We start from the raw sequence: 21,180 nt of genomic DNA on the forward strand, positions 1-21,180 counted from the left end.
GTCGCAAGTGGGACGTTGAGAAAGATATCGTCGAGTACACTATAGTAGACAACGTTATGGACACGGAGTATCATCATACCCTATAAGTTTCTTAATTCTTTGGAATTATCAAGGGTGCCTTCTCATAAGTTGGGTGTTAATGAGAAATCTTGACGCACCGAAATTATGTAATGGTACACGGCTACAAATAACTTAACTAGGACGAAATATTATAAGAGCTATAATCATGACTGGAATAATTCCAACCCATTTTCCATTTAAGTTTAAAAGAGTGCAGTTTCCTTCGAAAGCAGCATTAATCAATAACAATAAATAAAGCTCAGGGGCAAACGCTGAAAGTTGCAGGTGTAAATTTGTTTTTCCCATAGACCATTATATGTAGCGTGCTCACTAGTCTCAAACCCACAAAATCTTTACGTTCTGCCAAGGAAGGAAAAACAGAAAACGTCGTATATAAAAATGTATTGCAATACTTATCTAACCTATGACAATCACACTTAGTATGGCTTCCCAAAAAAGTATTGCCCAGGTTTTTTCATATTAATTAAAAAAAAAAATATCTAATTCGGACGGAGTCGCGGGTACTAAATTAAAGTAATATATATTTTTTGTAAGTATGTTTTTAGAGAGGATCATGAGGTTTTTTCTAAAATTTTCAAAAATGAAACTTCTGCGATTTGGTCTTAAAAAAACTTTTTACTATTGAAAACAACCTTTCCATGTCGATAGACGTTAGTAAAACTCTGTTTTTAATCCCCATTTAAGGATGTGAATGTATTTTTCATTTGTGTATATCCTTATTGTTTTTTCAAGGAGGTTTTTTAGATTTTGGAAAATTGATGTATGAAATTGCTTCATCCATTAAATTTATTTGGTTTTTGAGTAATTTCCAGCACTCTAGTTTGACTAAAGTCTCACAGAGGAACCCCATAGTTCAAGTTTTGAACCAGGTGGTGTCATACATTTTTTTTGGATAAAGTATTTTCAGTGTGTGAGCTGCTTTCACCTTATAAGGAGCTGAATCAGAAGATGAATGAGCTAGAAGAAATGAACAAAGACGAATAGAACAAATGCAAGCGCGCCGTTTGACAGCTAGCAGAAGCAGAGCAAGTGGACCAGAAGCGTCAAGAGGAACATCGATTATTTTACATACAATTCATTTCTGCGTCTAGCATTCGAGTATGACCCTGATATTCAATATTTATGCTCATTTAAAAGTGGTAATTGGTGCTATGGACAAGGAATGTCCGCATTGCAAAGCTCTTAAGTTTAAAAATGAGAGTTCATCAGGAAAGGTGCAACTATAAACCTGCAATTGAGACACCACCGGAACCATTGAACGATTTATTTATCGGCACAGATCCAGATTCTAATCTGTTCCTAAAGTCAATTCGAACATTTGATTCGTGTTTCCAAATGACATCATTTCAACAATTCAATTCAACATTCAAAATCAAAGTCCAAATTTATCACAAAATGGGCTCATTACTGCCAATGCCTAACGAAGCATCTAATTTTGTACAAATTTACTTAATGGGCGAATATAATAACATCTACTCACTTTTTGCAGACGCATCGTCAGCGACCTGGATGCTCTATTGAATGAGGACAATGAATTGTTGAAAATATTCAAATCTCACATGCACAAATTACAAAGTGATAATCACGCTATTGTCATCAGTCCTGATAAAACACCTGTTAAAGAGCATATTCGTAGATTTAATGAACCTGTTCTTGACGATGTTGCTTTAATCATGGTTGGCGATCGGACAGCTACTCGAGAAATCGTGATTCGTAGAAGAAATAATAATCTACACTTCTACAGTTTATTACTGATACACACCGTTCATATGACGCTCTCCAATATCCGCTAATATTTTGGAAGGGACAGGATGGGTAATGGGTATTGCATAAATATTAAACAACGAGATCCCGCAATAGATGCCGAAACAAACAAGAATGTCAGCTCGAAGGATTTTTATGCGTATCAGTTGATGATTAGACGCGACCAGAGCAACGTTATTCTACGATGTCGTGAGCTTTGTCAGCAATTCATGGTCGACATGTATGTAAAGAAAGAGAGCGAACGATTACGATACTTTTGATTTAATCAACAAAAGCTGCGTGTGGAGGAATATATTCGCCTACGAGACGCTATCATCACTCCGTTATTCTAACATCATCATCCATAAGAATATGTCCAGGATGCTCTGACTTACGTACGCGGATTGCTCGAAATGTCCCACTCATGAATGAAGAACAAAGAACCATTTATGAACACATCATGCTCACAATTTCGGCAGAACAAGGTGGATTCTTTTTTTTTGATGCACCAGGGGGAACTGGTAAAACATTCCTTATTTCGCTAATTCTTGCTAAAAATACTCTCAATTAATGGTATCGCATTGCCCGCTCCATCTTCTGGCATTGCTGTAACTTTATTGGATGGAGGCAGAACAGCCCATTCAGTATTTAAACTGCCACTTAATATTCAAAATAAAATGTTATGTGTTAAAATGCTTCAAGATCAATCCGCTGAAACATTTTCAAAACAACTATTAGATATGGGCGATGCAAAATTTACTACCGATGAAACTGGGTGCATTAAATTACCGGTCGATTTCTGCACGATTGTTGATTCACAGGATGCTCTCATTGAACAGATATTTCCCGATGTACACAGACAATATGCAGCAATTTTGGCAGCAAAAAAGGTGGATGTCAACGAATTGATTTGGTGTCATACAAATCAATTGATTACGTTTGTGATGCTACCGAAGATGTTAATTATCCAACTGAGTTTTTGAACTCAATAGATTTACCAGGCATGCCACCGCATAATTTAGAACTGAAGATTGGATATCCGAAGATTTTGCTTCGTAATTTGAACCCACCATGGATGTCCAACGGCACGCGATTAGTAAGTAAAAAATTAGTGAACAATGTTATCGAAGCCATAATTTTAATTTCGAGGTAAAAAATTAAATCACCGAGAATCCCTATTATACACACTGATATGCCAATTCAATTCAAGCGCTTCAATTTTCAATTAGATTTACATTTGCAATGACTATCAATAAGTCTCAAGGTCAAACGATGTCTATCATCCAATTTATTTGTATTGGCGACGGATGGGATCACAAAAAATATTGTACACTCTGTTGAAAAAACAAGGTTTTGTCGGGTCAGCTAGTTTTATTATATATGTTAAAACTTATTTTCAAAACAACATCGTTTTTTTTGTGCTAGAAATGTTATTGTAATAAGTTAAAAATCACATGCTAAATCTTAAAAAAGAATAAATTGACCATGTATTTAAAAGTGACAAATGAGCTAACTTAAAACAATCTCCAGTCTCGTAACTACCTCCACGCAAAAATCCATGTCACAACCAAACAAACAAACAAGCTGACTTTAAAATGTATAATGTAAGTATAGATTTTGAAGTTAACAACTTAAAACCTCAAATTTAGAAAAAATAACGTTTTGGGCAAAATTGATTTAATCTACGTTCATGTTCATTTGAAAATATAATCTTATATTAATTTATAGTTGTATACTATTTGATAACTTGAACGATGTATTTTCTTTTCCTCAGTCTCTTTAAGTACATTCAAAATGGAGTTCCATGTTTTATCTTTTTTTTTTAATGGAAAAACATGTTAAAAAAGTGAATGCTTAAAAATTTGAGGCTTACATATATTTAAAAACTTAATTTAATCTATAAGTCTTCAGTGCATTCCTAATTTTAAAAAATCCTTGTACGGCTTTTTTCTAGAAAAATCTTTGTGTAAAACTAAAAACTTCAGCAAAAAGTTAAATAAGAAATATTTTTAAAATTAATTAAAGGTTCCTTCTTTTTAAATAAAGTGCTTCCAAATCCTAATTTTTGGAATTTGATTCCCAAAATAAAACAAATTTTACCCACGTAATCCGGAAAGAAAATACAAATTCTTTTTCTATATTTTATTTTAAAATCGTATCATCTTTCTTATCTACTTAATTTATCTTAAACTTTTAAATCAAATAATCTTTGTTAATTTTTCTTATATGTACCTACTCGCACTCTTGTATGTATGTATGTACATATTAAGAACTTGAAGATAAAATCAACATAAACAAAAAGTTCACTTCTCTTTATTAAAATCCTTATTTTCTTAGAATATGTCGTGGGTTCCATATATAATATCAAATGTTCGATGCTTATCACTTTAATACTAAATTTAATTGCTTCAAGTCAAATTTACAATAAACTCAAAAAACCATTTCTCTAAAATATCTTATCTACCTTTATAGATAAATATACAGACACATACGTAAAGCAAGTGTATGTATTGTATACATTATACATAATACGTTAACTGATATTACACAATATGAACACACGAATAAATTGTTCCCTTGAGTATGACAAATTTCGAAATTATTCCTCAACTCAAAACCGCACGTCAAACCAATATTACACAAACTCACTCTTATAAAATCATAAACTAACCTATAAATATATGTACCTATAACATACACCCTTCATATGTATGTATGTATGTGTAATGAACATATAATGAAAATGTACTAGTTACATAAATATATCAGTATCAAAAGTCCCTTAAGTGTAATTCAATGGCAAACATATATATGTACATATGCATGACAATTAGTTTGGAAAGCGGAAGCTTATTTTGATGAGCTGTAATTTTTAATTATACGTCAAAACTTATAGTACCTCTACCTACTGTGATGCCTTAAATAAGGATATCACATCAATTCAATGGAAAATAAAACACTAAAAACAACAAAAACATCGTACATCGTACGAGTAAAGGGATAGAAAATAATATTGTACCTATAGTCCTAGATGTATGTCCTTATACTCCACATATCACATACAAACATATATCGAAGTGAAGTACCTAGGACAATTTGTAATTGAGAGTGTAGGGCGTAAAAACACGTTTACAAAACACAAAATTTTAGGTTCTACCATCACAAGTTTTGCCTTTTTGGTTTTTTTTTGTTGTTGATGTTGCTGCAAAGGATGAAGGATATAGGAAAGGTAATTTTCCCTGACAAGTCATACACAAGATGAGCAAGGGAATGCAGGCAAAAAGGACGAAGAGGCGTAATGATGTCGCGCAAACAAAGCCGTCTCGGTGTGATTTTACAGTGAATTGACTGGAAAAGTGCTCATTTTCAGGAAAATACTATTTACACATTCACATATCCTATACGCCTGATGTCTGTCTCAAACTGGTAAACTGATGGTAGAAGTTGAGAAAGTGCCTTCCCATATATTTTTGTAGGTATAGTCAAGCTTAAGGATAAACATTATTATTTGTGCAAAATTGTGTCTTCGTCCTGCTGTATTAAACAATATACCAACTTTGTAGCTATGTTATAAGTGCCTGTACCTATATTGTATAGGTTTTCACTGGAGTCTAGGACGACACGACGAAAGTGAATGTAGGTACTTGAGGGAGAGAGCGGGAATAGATCTGTGCAGCGCAGTGTCTTCCTTGCTGAGAAGAAAACCCCCAAGTTTCCATTCTGTACCATCAGTGCCTGTGACTGTACCAATGCCTCTGCCTCTGCCTCTGTCTCTGCTTGAGCCTCATAATTGGAAAAGACAGATTTTTATATTAAAGGAAGACAGAGTTCTGCAAAGGGAAGAGTAAGGTACACAAAGCATATCAGGAACATAATAAAAAAAACGAAACAAGTATAGAAAAATATTGCAAGGACTCCGCTTCGCTAAGAAGAAGAACAAGAATATAAGAGAAGTGGCATGGAAAAAAGGATTTTGATTTTGATGATGAAACAATTCCGCTTGGGAAAAAGCTGAAGAAGACGTAAGACGATGACGACGCAATCGTGAATCGAGGTCGTGTTTGAGAATATAACCTACAATATTTACTTTTCCTCCTCCTTTTCAATGTAACTCTATAATACCTTTATACCTATCCTACCTTACCTACCACTTCCTATCATAACCTACACGTTCCTACCTTTTCTGCTACGGATACCCTTGGGTTTCTGGACGGTTGGGTATTCAACATCAACATTCCCCGGCATCAGGGGATTGTTTTTCTATAAGCGTGAGCATACAGCATATTATCTACTTCCCAGAATTCAGGACTCAGACCCAGACTAAGACCAAGACCCAGACTCAGTCCCAAACTCAGCATCCTTGATCCTAATTACATCAACAAACAGAAATGAATTTTTAATCAACTCCGACAACGACGACGACGACGATCAAAACGACTACGACTACGACGACTATGACGACGATGACGACGCCAAACAGTGGAAGTGGAAATGGTAGTGGAAGACACAACACACTTACTTCCTTTTTGAAGGTTATCCTTACCTCTGCCTCCTTTCCCTCAACTCTGAAACGGAACACTTTAAGCCTCAAGATATCTATTTCAACAGCACATAGATACGAAGAAGAGTGCGAAACGAGCAATCATGTTGTGATGGAGTTTTCCTGCACTTGGCTTAACTTTTTACACATATACTCGTATCTTTATATGCGAATGAGTGTGTTTTTGGAGAGATTTCAATTTATTCAAAAAGGATACACTATACATATACGAAGGACTATAGATACGTTCAAAAGGCAAGCAAACAAACAAACAAACAGCAAACACTTTCCCATCACTTTTGCTGCTCTCGGGCATTGTGTAGATAATTATTTGGTAACACTCTCGAGGAATTGTTTTATACGAATAACACTTTTTTTTGGTTTGGAGTTTGAAGTTGGGAAGCTATAAGTTCTGATAGCAAGTACCAAGCAGCAGCAAGCAGTAGAAGCACCAGCAACAGTAAAGCAGCACCAGCATCAGCAATTACACCAACAAAACCAAAAAGGACTTAGTTAAAGTTGAATTCTTGCGGTTGACAGTTTACATACTCGTATATAATGTATATATGTATCTATGAGGTGGCGAATATGAAATGCAACCTCATCAACAGTGGGTTGATTTGATAGTTATGTGTATTTGTCTTAATATATAGTACAGTAGGAGGATATGGAAGAGGGTCCTTGAGGAACTTTGCATAGATTGACAATTCCAAAATGTGTCGGTTTGAATTAATTAATTAACTCACATATGTATATTTGTACATTTACATAGGCATTTGACAATATTCAACTTGGAGACAAACCAATAACTATTTTGATTGAAATTAGAATTTTAAAATACATTATTTCAAATCAATATAAGGATAATTTTGAAGTGTTTGAGCGCGACTTATTGTGAACAATGAAAAATTTCACAAAATTGGTAAATACTGATGAATTAATGAAGGTATTGAGATTGATCTATACAGAATATTGTGGTTAACAAAGGTTAGTTTAATTAATAAACTCCCATTGGCATTTGCATTTTAAAAAAATAAGGCCGTATTTTTGCTCAGAACCATATTTCCCAAAGTAATGAAGTCATAGAGCCCAAAAAAATTGTATTTAAATTTTGTGGTTTTACAATTTTTATATTTTTACCGAACCTTTGGCCATTTAAACTTTTTTGGGGTCTTATGATATTCCGAATAAAAAGAAACGTCCAATAAAATAACGCCAAGATATTAAAACTGTCATATCGTCCAAAAGTTGTTTTATGGCCCAAAATCTATATCATATTACCCAAATCAATTTCAAAATATCATAAATGCTTAAATTACTAATTGACACATCAATTAAAAAATCATAATTGTTTCAACATTTGAGCATTTAGACAACATTTTTGTCTTTTTTGAACACTACTTCAATTTGGGTCAAAAATTTGACTGCCCAATACAAACATTAAACGAAATAATTTTAGATCGCTTTAAACCTCGGGATATTAAGAAAGCGTAACAAATATACAAATTTGGATATATTTCACTTTCAGAAAGCGAAAAAATGCCAAATTTCAATGAAAAGGGTGATTTTTTAGCTATTATCTTTTTGGTAACACTGGTTTAAACAGTTGACGCACGTTTCGTGTTTCACCTCACTCTCAAACATCTTCAGTTTGGTCTATAATTTAACCATGAATCGTCTAACAAACGAACAACCCTTGCAAATTATTGAATTTTATTTTTTAAATGCGTTCTCTGTTAAGAAAGTTCATCGCGCGCTTCTTCCATTTTGCTATTGTGATTTATTTTACATTTTTGGACATTTAAGCACCAACAGGATTACGAAGAGTGCGAACTGAAGAAAATATCGCAGCTGTATCGGTGTTAATGATGAACATCAATTCATCACCGTTTTGCAGCAATTGGGCCTCTGTTACTCAACAACGTGGAAAATGCTGGTGCAAGAATTGAAGCCGAACGACTAAATGCAACGTACAATTTTTGGTGAATGGGCTCTTGGAAAGTGGACCGCAGACCCACTTTTTAACTGAAATATTGTGTTCAGCGACGAAGTTCATTTTTGGCTCGATGGGTACGTAAAAAAGCAGAAATGTCAATTTTCGAGTGAATATCAGCCAGACGCATTGCAAGAGACACCAATGCATCCAGAAATAGTCACAGTTTGTTGCCGTTTATGGACTGGTGGCATCATTGGACCGTACTTCTTCAAAGATGATGCGAATCGTAACGTAGCTGTGAATGACGAGCGCTACCGTGAGATGATATCCAACTTTTTTTTTGTCCAAAATGTAAGAGCTTGACTTGCATGACATGTGGTTTCAACAAGTCGGTGCCACATGCCACACAGCACACGAAGCTATGGACTTATTGAGAGGCGAGTTCGGGGAACATTTTATTTCACGTTCGGGACCGGTCATTTGTTCGCCTAGATCGTGCTATTTAACGCTTTTAGACTATTTTTTGTGGGACTGTGTTAATGTTCATGTCTATTCAGACAAGCCCGCTTCAATTAACGCATTGAAAGTCAACATTGAAGCAATAATTCGTGAAATGTTGGAAAGAGTATGCCAAAATTGGACTAAGCGGATCGACCATTTGAGGTGCAGTCAAGTTCAACATTTACGCAAAATAATCTTTAAACATTAAATTATATGGACCGTATTATTCATTCAAATATAGATTTTATGCATTTTTCTGAATTCTGCATGTTTTTGTTTTTAACTTTCGTATAGCTTTTAAAAAATCGCCATTTATATTAAAACGAAATGATTTGCTTGCTTACAGTGCACACAAGCACGCAGAATTGTGATATTTAAACAGGCAAATTTGTATATGGGGGGGAAATGCTGTCCCCATGTAACACCCCTGCTTGGGCTTACTATGATTTGGGAAAAGGTGCAAAGTTGTATGTAAGCAATTTTTCTTAAAATCGATTTCTTTACCTCACTGTTGAAACGTCTGAAAGCAAAACCACACAAAATCACACAATTTGTGATATTTTTTTGACATTTCCCTTTTTGGGCCTTATGTCATTGTATTATTTGGTTGTGTGTCGTTGGGTGTCTAGGACATAAAAAACGATAATACTATAATTGTCGTGATGCACAAAACAAATAAGACAAAGCCCAACTCCTATGTCATAAAACCCATTTGCAAAAATTTGAATCCTTTTGTACAAAAGGACAATTAACAATTTGGGTTTTATTTAAAATTTATTTGAGCTTTAGTACATTATCATAAAGTTTATTGGAGTTATGGTTTTGGGCAAAAAGACCTAACTCTTAAAAATAAATCAGTTTCCAGTGTTCAGTGATGAAATTCATATCTGGTCAAATTAAGCCTCGTTAACAAGCAAAATAAACAAATACAAAGCAAACGGATTAAGTTTAAATTTATCATTTCTTCTGTCTTTATGGACTTCAATTTTACACAGTTTCAGATCTATCACAGATCGCTTAGACTATACCACCCCAAAAATGGTATTCGGCAAAAGCTTCAAAAAGCTTCAATGTGTCTATCCTTTCAAGATCCTGGGAAGAAGAGAGACCCCTGGAAGACGATGCGTTACACTTCTATACAGACGGTTCAAAGACCGATCACGGAGTTGGAAGTGGTATCTATTCGAAACAACTGAATCTCAGTCTATCATATAGACTTCCCAATTAATGTAGTGTATTCGAGGCTGAAGTAATCTCGATTAAAGAGGCACTATCTTAGCTCAAAGAAGAAAACATTATATCTTGCAAGGATATACGAATCTTCTCTCTCGTGTGTCCACAAACTCTCAAATAGTTCACGATTGTCGATCATCTCTGAATGAGATGACGGAACAGTTTTGTATTCACCTCATTTGGGTGCCGGGCCACAGAGACATTCCGGGAAATTGCACAGCCGATGAGCTCGCCAAAAACGGAACACTTCTGCCTAATGTTAGACAAAAAAATAACATAGGAATACCACTTGCTACATGCAAATATCTTCTCAAGCTCTAGAAACAACAAATGCTAGATGTCACAGAGTACCACCTGCCTAGCATCCAAGCAAATATGGCCAAGCATAGACTTAAAACTGTCAAAAGGCTTGATATCCCTGAGCAGACAAAGTATAAGCTCTACAATTGGAGTAATAACAGGACACTGTCTCATAGGAAGACATGCTCTGAGGCTAGGGGTCTACACAAATGACTTCTGTAGAAGCTGCATGGACGAGGAGGAAGAGGAATCAGTCCAACACCTTCTATGTACATGTCCAGCACTCTCCATTAGAAGGAATAAATTTCTCGGCAATCCCTTCTTCGATAACACCAGTGAACTGGCAACGATTGACACAAAATGTCTCTATAACTATATTAAAAGTACGAAATTTGTTGTTTAAATTCATTACTCTCCCATGAGTAACCTCATTAGTGGTATCACAATGGACTTTTGAGGTCTAGGTGAGTCAATGACATCTGGACAGCCACTGCAACCTAACCTAACCTGTCTTTATATCTTTCAAGAGGAAAAATGAACGGTTGGTAATGTGAGTGATACGTGTTATAGAGGCATTACTGATTTTTGTATTAAAAACATTAATCAGCATCTAAAAACTTCGGTCCCAAAAAGATTATTTGACGCAACACAATTTTGGTGACAACTTTATTTTCAAAAGGCATAACCTTGTCATTCTTAGCACTTAATACCAATTAACCTCATACGGAAAGTAGTGGAAAATTTAACTGATCGAGTGGACTTTGTAAGGCGTAGACTCGCTATGAAATATTTTACAAGATTATAATATTTAAAAATATATTTCAATAATTTTTCTGAGATATGCATATAATTATTTAGAGTTCTTAAGCTCTATAAAAAAATCTCAATTTATAGCTCTTAAATATAAAACGATTGGCTGCATAGAGTTTCCTACTCTTGTAATATTCTGAAAATTTTGCAATAATTAAAATAAAACAAAATATTAAAAACATTTTTTAACTTTTTACGAAATGTAAGTATATAACAACTTTAGACTTTTATTTTAGAGCCAAGTGATATCGCAAAAGTCAAGTTCCTTACCTATGCCTACGCAAATGCAACACAATCGATTTAAGACATAAAAAAATGAAATTGATGATGAAAATGAAACTTATTTTCAAAAAATTGAATATTGAATATTTTTGTAATAATTTAAATGTAAGTAAATTTTAACTGAAGGTTTAGTTTATTATCATAGACTTAAAATATATTGTCATTGTCTCTTAAACCGTTAAAACACATGACTGCTAACTGAGGCGCATACGTACTATTTTATTTTATAGATTTTTTAAAATTAAGCGTTTGACTATGTAGTCAACTCGGCTTCTAACTTTGGAGTACAACAGCATTTTGACACCGTTGACGTCCCGAGAGTTTTTGAAAGTCAATTATTTTTCCGCTACATAAAAAAGGTAATTTTGAAGATCCATCAAATTATAGAGCCGTTTAAATAGACCCAACCGAGTGGCTCGAATCGTTTGAAGCTGTGGAAAAGTTCCTCCGTTTATTTTATTAAAAGTACATTCAAGTTGCCACGTACGACGCCCAACTATATGTTACATCTTGAAACAGGAATTGGATTTCTCTTTTTAGACACGCTTAAATTACATTTCAACTATGTGTCAAGAGTTTTGGCGATGGGTGACGAAAGAATTCCGTGAATAGTACTCACACTAGCTATCAATTCTGAAGTGTGTTAAAGAGTGGAAGAAACTGGCAATTGAATTCTCAACTACCTTTTCAATATCAGCAGCCGAAAGTATCGAGCTGCTTAAGTTGAATTTTGATCACTTGCTGAAAAAAGTCGGCAAGATGATGTACCATAAGTTATTGAGTAAAGCTTAAGCATCTATTAACAGATCTAACTACAGTAAAGTTAACCATTTCTTGAACCACAACACCCACTTCTTGGCCAAAAACAGTACACAAAAAATAAGCTTGTAAGAGGTGAACTCATCAATTTGATCTAAATTCCTCACCGTCCAGAATTGCAAATGCGAAGATGTATTTCATTTCCTGGGAGTTTGTCCAATACTCAAGGAGCTCCAAAAGCGCTGTTTTGGGATAGATATACTCGGTTCAGAATAAACGATCAACATCTTGAATGGATAACTAGGTGGGACCTTCTGTATTAAAACTCATTGAACGCCCTTCGCTGTAGAACCAGAATAGTTAAGGAAAATTTTAAAGGTTTTAAAGTTTGAAAATTATAAAGATTATTTTATTGAATTGTATCTAATTAGCTTTTTTTCGTATATATAAATAAAAAAAATTTAATTCTGGTAGACGGTCTTTGGCCGAACCATTTAAAGACTTGTGAAATCTTACAATTTAGAACATAATGTTTTGTTCTTGTATCTTTTGAAGTCAATAAAACTAAACGAACTAACTAACTATAAAATTAAACAAGTTTATTGACAAGATAAAACAATTATGATATATTACGAAACATCTATGTACAAATCTTCCGTTGCTTTAACATTTGGTATTTTTGACTCACGCATTAATTTAATCACTTGTAGAAATGTTTAAGCTGACAAAAATTCATAAGATATGAATCTTTAAATTAAAAAATCTGTTAAATTTTAAAAGTTTGCAATTTCGGATATATGAATAATTTTAAATAAATAAATTCTACCAAATACAATATTTTGCTAGAGTTTTATTTCTGGCATAAATTCATAGAATTTTTGTTTTCATTGATAAGATTTTTGTCATTTTTAAATGTATGGTGTAAAGGAGTCTCTACGAGTTGTATTTTAAGGCAAATCTAGGAATTTGAGTTTTCCATTAACTCTAAATGACATTGAGAACCAAAATAATTTCCAAAGATGAATTTAAATAAGAACAGCCGAAAATTCTTTTGAAATTATGTAAAATGTAAACGAAACCACTTATAAAAAAAAATTCTAAGAATTATTATTTATTCATAGATTTATATTTAAATTTATGGGGTCGTGTTATCCCGGCCCAATATTATAAGAATCATTTTTAAATTCGTTTTTCAATAATTTTACCAAATAGAGAACAATCATTGTGGAAAAGACATTTTTTATGGAACCAGTTTTAGTCAAAAAACCTTTTGTCACTTAAAAAATGTGTTTTTTTTTGTTGTGTATAGCGTGTTAAGGTCACATGGATTGAATTGAGTAATATGGTAAAATGGAAGGGCCCTACAATTTTAGGCCGAATCCGAACGGCTAATTTAAGAAAGCAGTTTTTCATGACAAGAATTACTCTCCATGGATTTGTAAATTACTCGCAAGAGGCAGTACCCTTGAAAAAAACTTTAGGTGGCACAGGCAGGGATCGAACTCAAGACCCCTTGCATGGCAGTAAAACGCAATAACCATTATGCCACGGGTACTACAGAAAATAATATTTATATCAGAATAGTAGTATTCTTTTGAAAAACAATTTTTTCAGAAAATTCAACAAGTATTTTTGTTTATAAAAATTTTGAAACCTAAAAAAAAACACAAGCATAAAATTGTTATTGAACTCAAATATCTTGAAAACAAACACTGATATAAACTTGAAAATAATATTTTACTAAGAATCTGAAAAATGAAAAATAGTTATTGATAAATTATTACGTAGGAAAATACTACAAAATTGATTTTATTAAATTTACTTTCTCTTGCCTAAAGCGTCTAAATTTATTAAGTAAAATGTAGTGTTTAGGTTTCCAACATTATATGATTTTTTGTTTGTTTTATTGTTCATTTATTTCGGTATGAAATTGTAAAATGTTTCTAATAACAGAAATAATGGTGACTATCTGGGCTTGATTTTCTATTCGATTTTTTCCATATTTTTAAAATTATAAAAATGTCCTTTTTTTTATTTCATTTCTCAAACATGAGTTCTTGAAATAACAGCCAATTAAAATTAGATTAGATGTTTCTTAATAATCAATATCAATGATGAAAAATATTTAACATTTTGAACGTCCTTAAATTAATAAGTCATCACTTTTAAAAACTTTCATTAATTTCTTAATACTTTCGGATATTTGATTTCAATGAGATAATAAAGTCATTTATTAAAAAAATATTTTTATTTGCGAGTTCTGACGATTCCTTCAACAATTTCTACAACATTTTTGGTAAGGTTTTATAATTGGCAGTCAAATTATACTTTTTCCAAATTGTTTTCATGGTCATATTTACATCCATATTACTTTATCAAATCATGTTTTTGAAATTAAAAAAAAAAAAAAACAAAAGTAATCAACATTTTTTGTTTTCATAACGAAAGGTCTTTTAAAATTATGAAAATAATGCTTGGAACGTGTATTTCTTAAAATTGAACATACAACTTAAACTTAAGACCAAATTCTAATTAAGCAACAAATACTAAGAACTGTCAAACATTTTTATAGAGTTTATAATAAAGTTTTATAAGTCATCACATATGAATTAATGAGAATTTCAAGACACTGAATACTAAAATAATTTAATCTTTGTGTTTCTACATTTTGACAATCTTAAATCAAAATGTACTTTATCTTATCAAAAAAGGCTTTACATATTTTTTAATATTTAGTAATTAGTGACGAATAATAACAGATAATTTTCGAATAAATAGGAATGCGATTCTTTTATGTTAAACTAGCTTTTACCCGCTACTTCGTCTGCATTAGATAGTTTTTTTTGGATAGTAGTATGAAAGAACCTGAGCTGTACATTTTCTTGGACGTATGTTTAAATTGTGGTGAGATGGGATGGCCTCATACAAAGTGAGATTGTCATAGGTAAGGTTTGGTTAATACATTTTAAGAAAAAGATAGGTTAACAATGCATTTTTATATATGAAGTTTTTTGTTTTTCCTTAATTGGCGTAAAGAACGTAAAGATTTTGTGGGTTTGAGACTCGTGAGTATGCTACATATAATTGTGTATGGAAAAAACAGTTTTTTTTCCCAAATTTACACCTGTAACTTTCAGCGTTTGCCCCTGAGCTTTATTTATTGTTATTGCAAATGATGCTTTCAAAGGAAACTGCACTCTTTTAAGCTTAAACGGCTTATCGGTTGTAATTATCGAAATGCAGAGAATTGCAACCTTTTTTAATTCCATTCCAGTCATGATTATAGCTTTTATAATATTTCGTCCTAGGTGAGAAATCTGTAGCCGTGTACCATTACATAACTTTGGTGCGTCAAGATTTCTCATTTACAGGACTGGAACACCAATCTTCAATCTCAACTTATGAGAAGGCAACCCCTTCCAAAATTTTAATTTAATTTTCCAAAAAAAATTAACAAACTCTATGGGGTTTTATGGTACTTGCTCCGTGTCCATAACGTTGTAAATCATGAAGTATTAAAAGAAAAATTCAATTTACACGACAAATAAAATATTTGTAGAATTTCTGTGTAATTTGCATGCATCGGACAACGGCGGCTCGGCCGGCGCTGCGTGTGCCTTCACATGTGGCCCGCTCGGGAAAACCCACTCATTGATATTGTTTTCCCGTAATACCAATTTTATCCAAAAATTATTCAAAACTTTATTAGCTTAGCAGTGAAAACGATCAGATTCCCCGAAAAGTAATGTTTCTCATTGGAATGCGTTGTTTTCCCGAGGTCAAAAGAAACTCGGTCCTTTCTTAACTCTCAAACTATCTCCTTACCAAATTTCATTTAAATCTGTTTAGTAGCTTAGGCGTAAAAGCGATCGGCCCACCTGAATTTTCAAATGGGAATGCGTCATTTTCAAGAGGTAAAAAGAAGCCTAAGTCCTTTCTCGGGTAACATAATATCTTCATACAAAATTTCATGCAAATTGGTTCAGTAGTTTAGACATGAATGAGTAACAAACAGAGTTAATTCCGCATTTATAATATTAGTATAGTTTTGAAAATCCATTCACAATATGTTATCGGTTATTTATTCAAATATTCAGTATTCTACTGTATTCAAATTATCAACTTTATTTTTCATTTTCATACTCCAAATTCAAAATTCAACATTAAAAAATGGCTCGTTTTATAATTTAATTTAATAGTTTATGTTTTTTAAATCAAGCATCGCTACATTTTCTTTTCACTATCGTTCTTGAAAAAGACAGCAGCTTAGAAAACATAGAGTACGTCTTCATAAATTTTTGAATCATATTTTTGAAACAAAGTCTAACCTTCAACTAGCAAAAATTATTGGGAAATTTTGTTAGCACAAACAAATTTTTTTACAGGTGACAACATCAAGACATTCAGAAGGAACTTTGAAAAACATCATTTAGCTTTGTATTTTAATATATGAATTAATAGAAACTTATACCTTTGATTCACCTCAACAAAACTCACGAAGTAATAAAAGCACCCTCTTTAAATATACTTTATTAGATTATAGGTACATAATATTTTTAGGTTGTTCCAAATTAGTATGAGTTTGCTTTCAAAAATATAAATTCAGTTTGATTCCTCAAAAAAAAATAATTTTTCAAAATTTGTGAATTTTTTAAGTTCGTTAAAAATGATGACCCATTTCCGAGACATCGAATTTAGCAAAAAAGAATATTTAATAGTTCTTGTTTGAATAAAAAATAAAAAAATTGACATTTTTAATCATCAAATATTAAATGGCTTATGCAGACAAAATTGTTAAAATTGGTTTAGTCGTTGAGAAAACTTAAAACCAAAATAACGATTCCATGGTGGGTGCCTTCTGGAGCAATACAAAAATATTTGTTTTTAAATTTAAAGCCAAACTAAGCAAAAAAAGAGATACCTACAATTTAAAAAACAAATTTATCGGTTGGTTTTAGAGTAGTTTCAAATATTTAATTTTCAAAAAAGGATTTGTATGGCGACAACTGTTATGTTTAGCCTTAAGAAGAATACAAAAAAAAAACTCACACGAATCGTCTTAAAGATTTAGTTTCAAAATTAGAAGCTGGTATGATTTTTACAAAAATCATAAAAACACTTTTGTTGCAAAAAATAGTGTAAATATTTTTGCTTGACTCGAAAATCTTAAGAAGAAACAAAAATATGGAACTTATTTCATCTCTTATAAAACAATTCTATCGACACTTAGACACTTGGTAATATTTTTAGAATATAATCTAGTGGACATTTTATGTTTTACATAAATACAGTGTTGTTCAAATGCTAACAAGTTGATGCTAACAAGTTGATTACGGTTTTCAAAAAACTTAATTTTCAAGAACGGAAGTGGAAAGTTATCTATGTCTCTTTTGACAACAAAAGTTATTGTAATCGGTCCGATTTGTCGAATTGAAAATGTTGATAGTTCTCGTTCGGTCCCTAAAGTCGAAATAAAAGATTGTTTGGGCGTGTGTACATACGTTCGTACGTCCGTACGTTCTCAAAGATTTTTTCTTCGTCCATAGCTCAAAAGCCAGTAAAGATATCGTCTTCAAATAAATTGTGTTCTACAGATAATAATGCAGAAAGGGGTCTCAAAAAAACTGAGTGGGTGGTTTAACCATCGCAATTTTAAAAAAGGTGAACATTTTAGTGTACCAAAAATATATCACGAACCCATAACGATACACTTAATTAAGTTATAAATTATGGATTGTAACCTGATACCAAGCAAATATATTTTTGAAAAAAAATCCAATCAAGGTTCTTTTTATAGATCAAAAAAATTGAAACAAATTATTTTTCACTTAGAAAATCTTGCGACCAAAATGAAATGATTTTCAAAATTTTGATATTTTGGCTTCAAACTTATTCTGTTTTACAAGAAATATTATTTTTAACATTCAGTAAAATCTTGAGAACAATCGAATAGACAGTTTTTTGTTTTTAAATAAATTAAAACTTAAAAAAACAACACTAAAAGTTGGTAACATTTAAATAATAAAAACATTGGAATCAAACTTATTATATCGCACAGAAATTACGGTTTTCGACATCTCGTGAACAATACAAGATATTGACTTCAACTTTATTTCATTCATCCAATTTGTATTTGTTTATATAAGAAATAAAAGCTTTTAAAAAATGCTAATAAAATTGGTAAAAATTGGTTTTTGACTTAAAAATCTCGCTAACAAAAATGGATTTTGAAGTTAAGCTATTTCATCATTTGTTAGTAATTTTTAAGAGTAATTTAACTGACAACTTTTTTAACAAAACATGAAAACCTACAAACCTTCTAATCAAGACAAATCGATTGATGGGATAGGAAGTTATCAGTGTGGGTCTCATCCCAGCCTCTTCTTAAAAATTCTATTTAGTATTAATATCTATAAGATTTACTGTCAAAATTCAGAAAATTCACTGAATAAACAGCCAACAAACACCCTCATACAACCCTCAACTAAGGTTTTATTTTTAATCTTAATGTTAGGCTCTTAAATCATAAAGAAGACGAAAGGATTAACATTCTTAAATGACTCAAAAAATAACGAATATAATTAATGTTAATTACCTACCTATACCTATGTTTTAAATCAACTCTTTTTCTTTTGATTAATTTCAAAATAATCTCGTTAAACTTTCTTAAGACCAAAAAACGAAAAAAAACCAAACCTCCCAAAGAACCAAATAAATCGCTATCATTATCCTTAATTGTGTGCTGTATTTATTTTTTCCTTTTTGTTTTTGGTTGCAGTTTCTGTTTGTTTTTTTATTTTATTTTTGTATACCAACATTATTAATTATCCTTTTAACACTTCATATCTTCTCCGGGGTATATACGATCTTATCCTCCTCTCGTTTTTTTTTGTTATCATTATCATCAGCAAATTGTCATCAAAAATTCAAGAGAGCCTTAGACATTTTTACCACCAATTATTTTCATATGAAATTCAACTTTTTTAAAAATTCATTAACAGTTATTGTTGCTGTCTTCAACAAATCCCTATCTTCCCCTTCAATTAGACCTCAACTGTGTAGACCTGCTGTAAAAGCTGTTATGATTCTTTCGTTGCAATTAATCGCATATTCATAAACACTCAGGTAAAAATAAAAAAAACAAAAAATATAAACAATAGAAACAAAAATATAAAAAATAAAAAATATGTATAAAGTAACGGCATAGCAGACATACCCACTTACAGAGAGAAAACAAAAACAAAATCACAATTAAAGGATATTTTTTCGTTTTACTGTTTTCTGTTTTTTATCCAAGAGAAAAGTTAAGTTAAGTTCCGTTCGGTGTGTTGCGAGTTACGAGTTGCTGATGGTTGTTGCTGCTTCTGCTTTTCCTGATGACGGTTGATGGTTTGAGTTGAGAGGGTTGGTCGTCGCGTAACTCATAAATATTTATTAATTTATCGACCGAGAGTAAGAATTCACAAAAACAAAAACGAAAAAAAAGGATGTTTTTTTTTGTTTTATATTAATAATCCACTCTCAAGGATCTCTCGATTTTTTTTTGCATAGGTTGATGGTTCAAAGAAGGATTTTATTAATGAATTTAAACAAAAAATCTGATTTCATCCTTTTTTTGGTACTAAAGTAAACACAAATAATTACGACAATAAGACCGATTAACGCACGTTAAAAAGTAATCACTTTCCGTTTTTTTCTTCTTTATTTGTGTTGGTTTAATTTATATTAATATCGATACATGTGTGTGTAAGGATATATGAAAAAAAATCGTGTTTAAATTGAAGACCACTTAATCCGGGGTCCTTAACTGTAAAGTGACAGGTAACACTGATCGTTATCCTTTGTACCAAATATTCACTCTTCACCCAAACATCTCCATCACTTCACTCCTTTTCATAAAGCCACCATATTATAATCTAGTGGCGTTGGTTAATTCGTTAAGTGCAGCACTTCCGTTTTATTAAATGAAAACGAACAAAAAAAAAACACTCGCTTCAAACACGACGAACAACACGACCGTTTGAAAATTGGTTCGAGTTCAAACTACATATAAAATTATTATTATCGAACACAGAAATCACAGAGGCGGACTCAAAAAATCGTTTTAGATCCTTATCGCCAAAAACTTCGAACAAAATATCCATAAAGTATTCAATAAACGATGGAGGATAATCGAGGGTTTATATACATTCGATGACACGAGATGGTTGAAATGCGGTGTGCTATATAGTGTTGCTGGATTAAAAGGACATTCACGTAGGTAAGTTGGTAGATATAGTAACAGTACAGGGTTTGCTAGGATATGGAGTTAAAACCAATCCACTAGTAGTACTACCTAACCTAGCAAGTGGACGATCTATGGGTGGGAAAGTGTGGATAAGGGAAAGGGGGAGGATGGAAGGATGAGATCAAAGTGCTTGCACGAGGAGAGCGTAAAGGACACCAGTCGATTGTTTGTTTTTGGATTTTTTCACGTACAGATAGGGATTTAGTATTATGTAGGTTGGTATTTTATTTTTTCGTTTTGGTGTTATATTTTGTATAACGATGTGTCCTGGGATAAACCAATTAGCTTAATCGGTCAGTCAAAAGGATTAAATGTATTATAAGCCATGCTCCCTTTTTTTATACACAGCACAGGTGGTGTATCTGTATAGGTAGCTATTGAGCTTGAGCTGCGACGAAGAGAAATTGCTTTCAAAATTGGGTTTTTTTTTCGTTTTTGTGTCCCAAAAAATTTGTTTTGGCAAATTACAAAGAAAGAAGAATCCTTTTTTTTTTTGGTTGTTTTGATGGAAAAGTCAAGGTTGATAATTTATTTTATTTTTTTTAAATCTCCCCAAAAGCCAATTTATTTACAAAACATAAAAAAAATTGAAATCCAGGTCTAGATTAATTAAATGTGACTGACAAATCAGTCAAGGCGTAGAGAGAATATCTCGTCACGTGTGTGTTGAAAAGAGGCTCATCGTTTATAAACATTGTGTCCTTTGTC

The sequence above is a fragment of the Eupeodes corollae genome, chromosome 1 (assembly GCF_945859685.1).
Source record: "Eupeodes corollae chromosome 1, idEupCoro1.1, whole genome shotgun sequence".
Classification (NCBI taxonomy): Eukaryota; Metazoa; Arthropoda; class Insecta; order Diptera; family Syrphidae; genus Eupeodes; species Eupeodes corollae.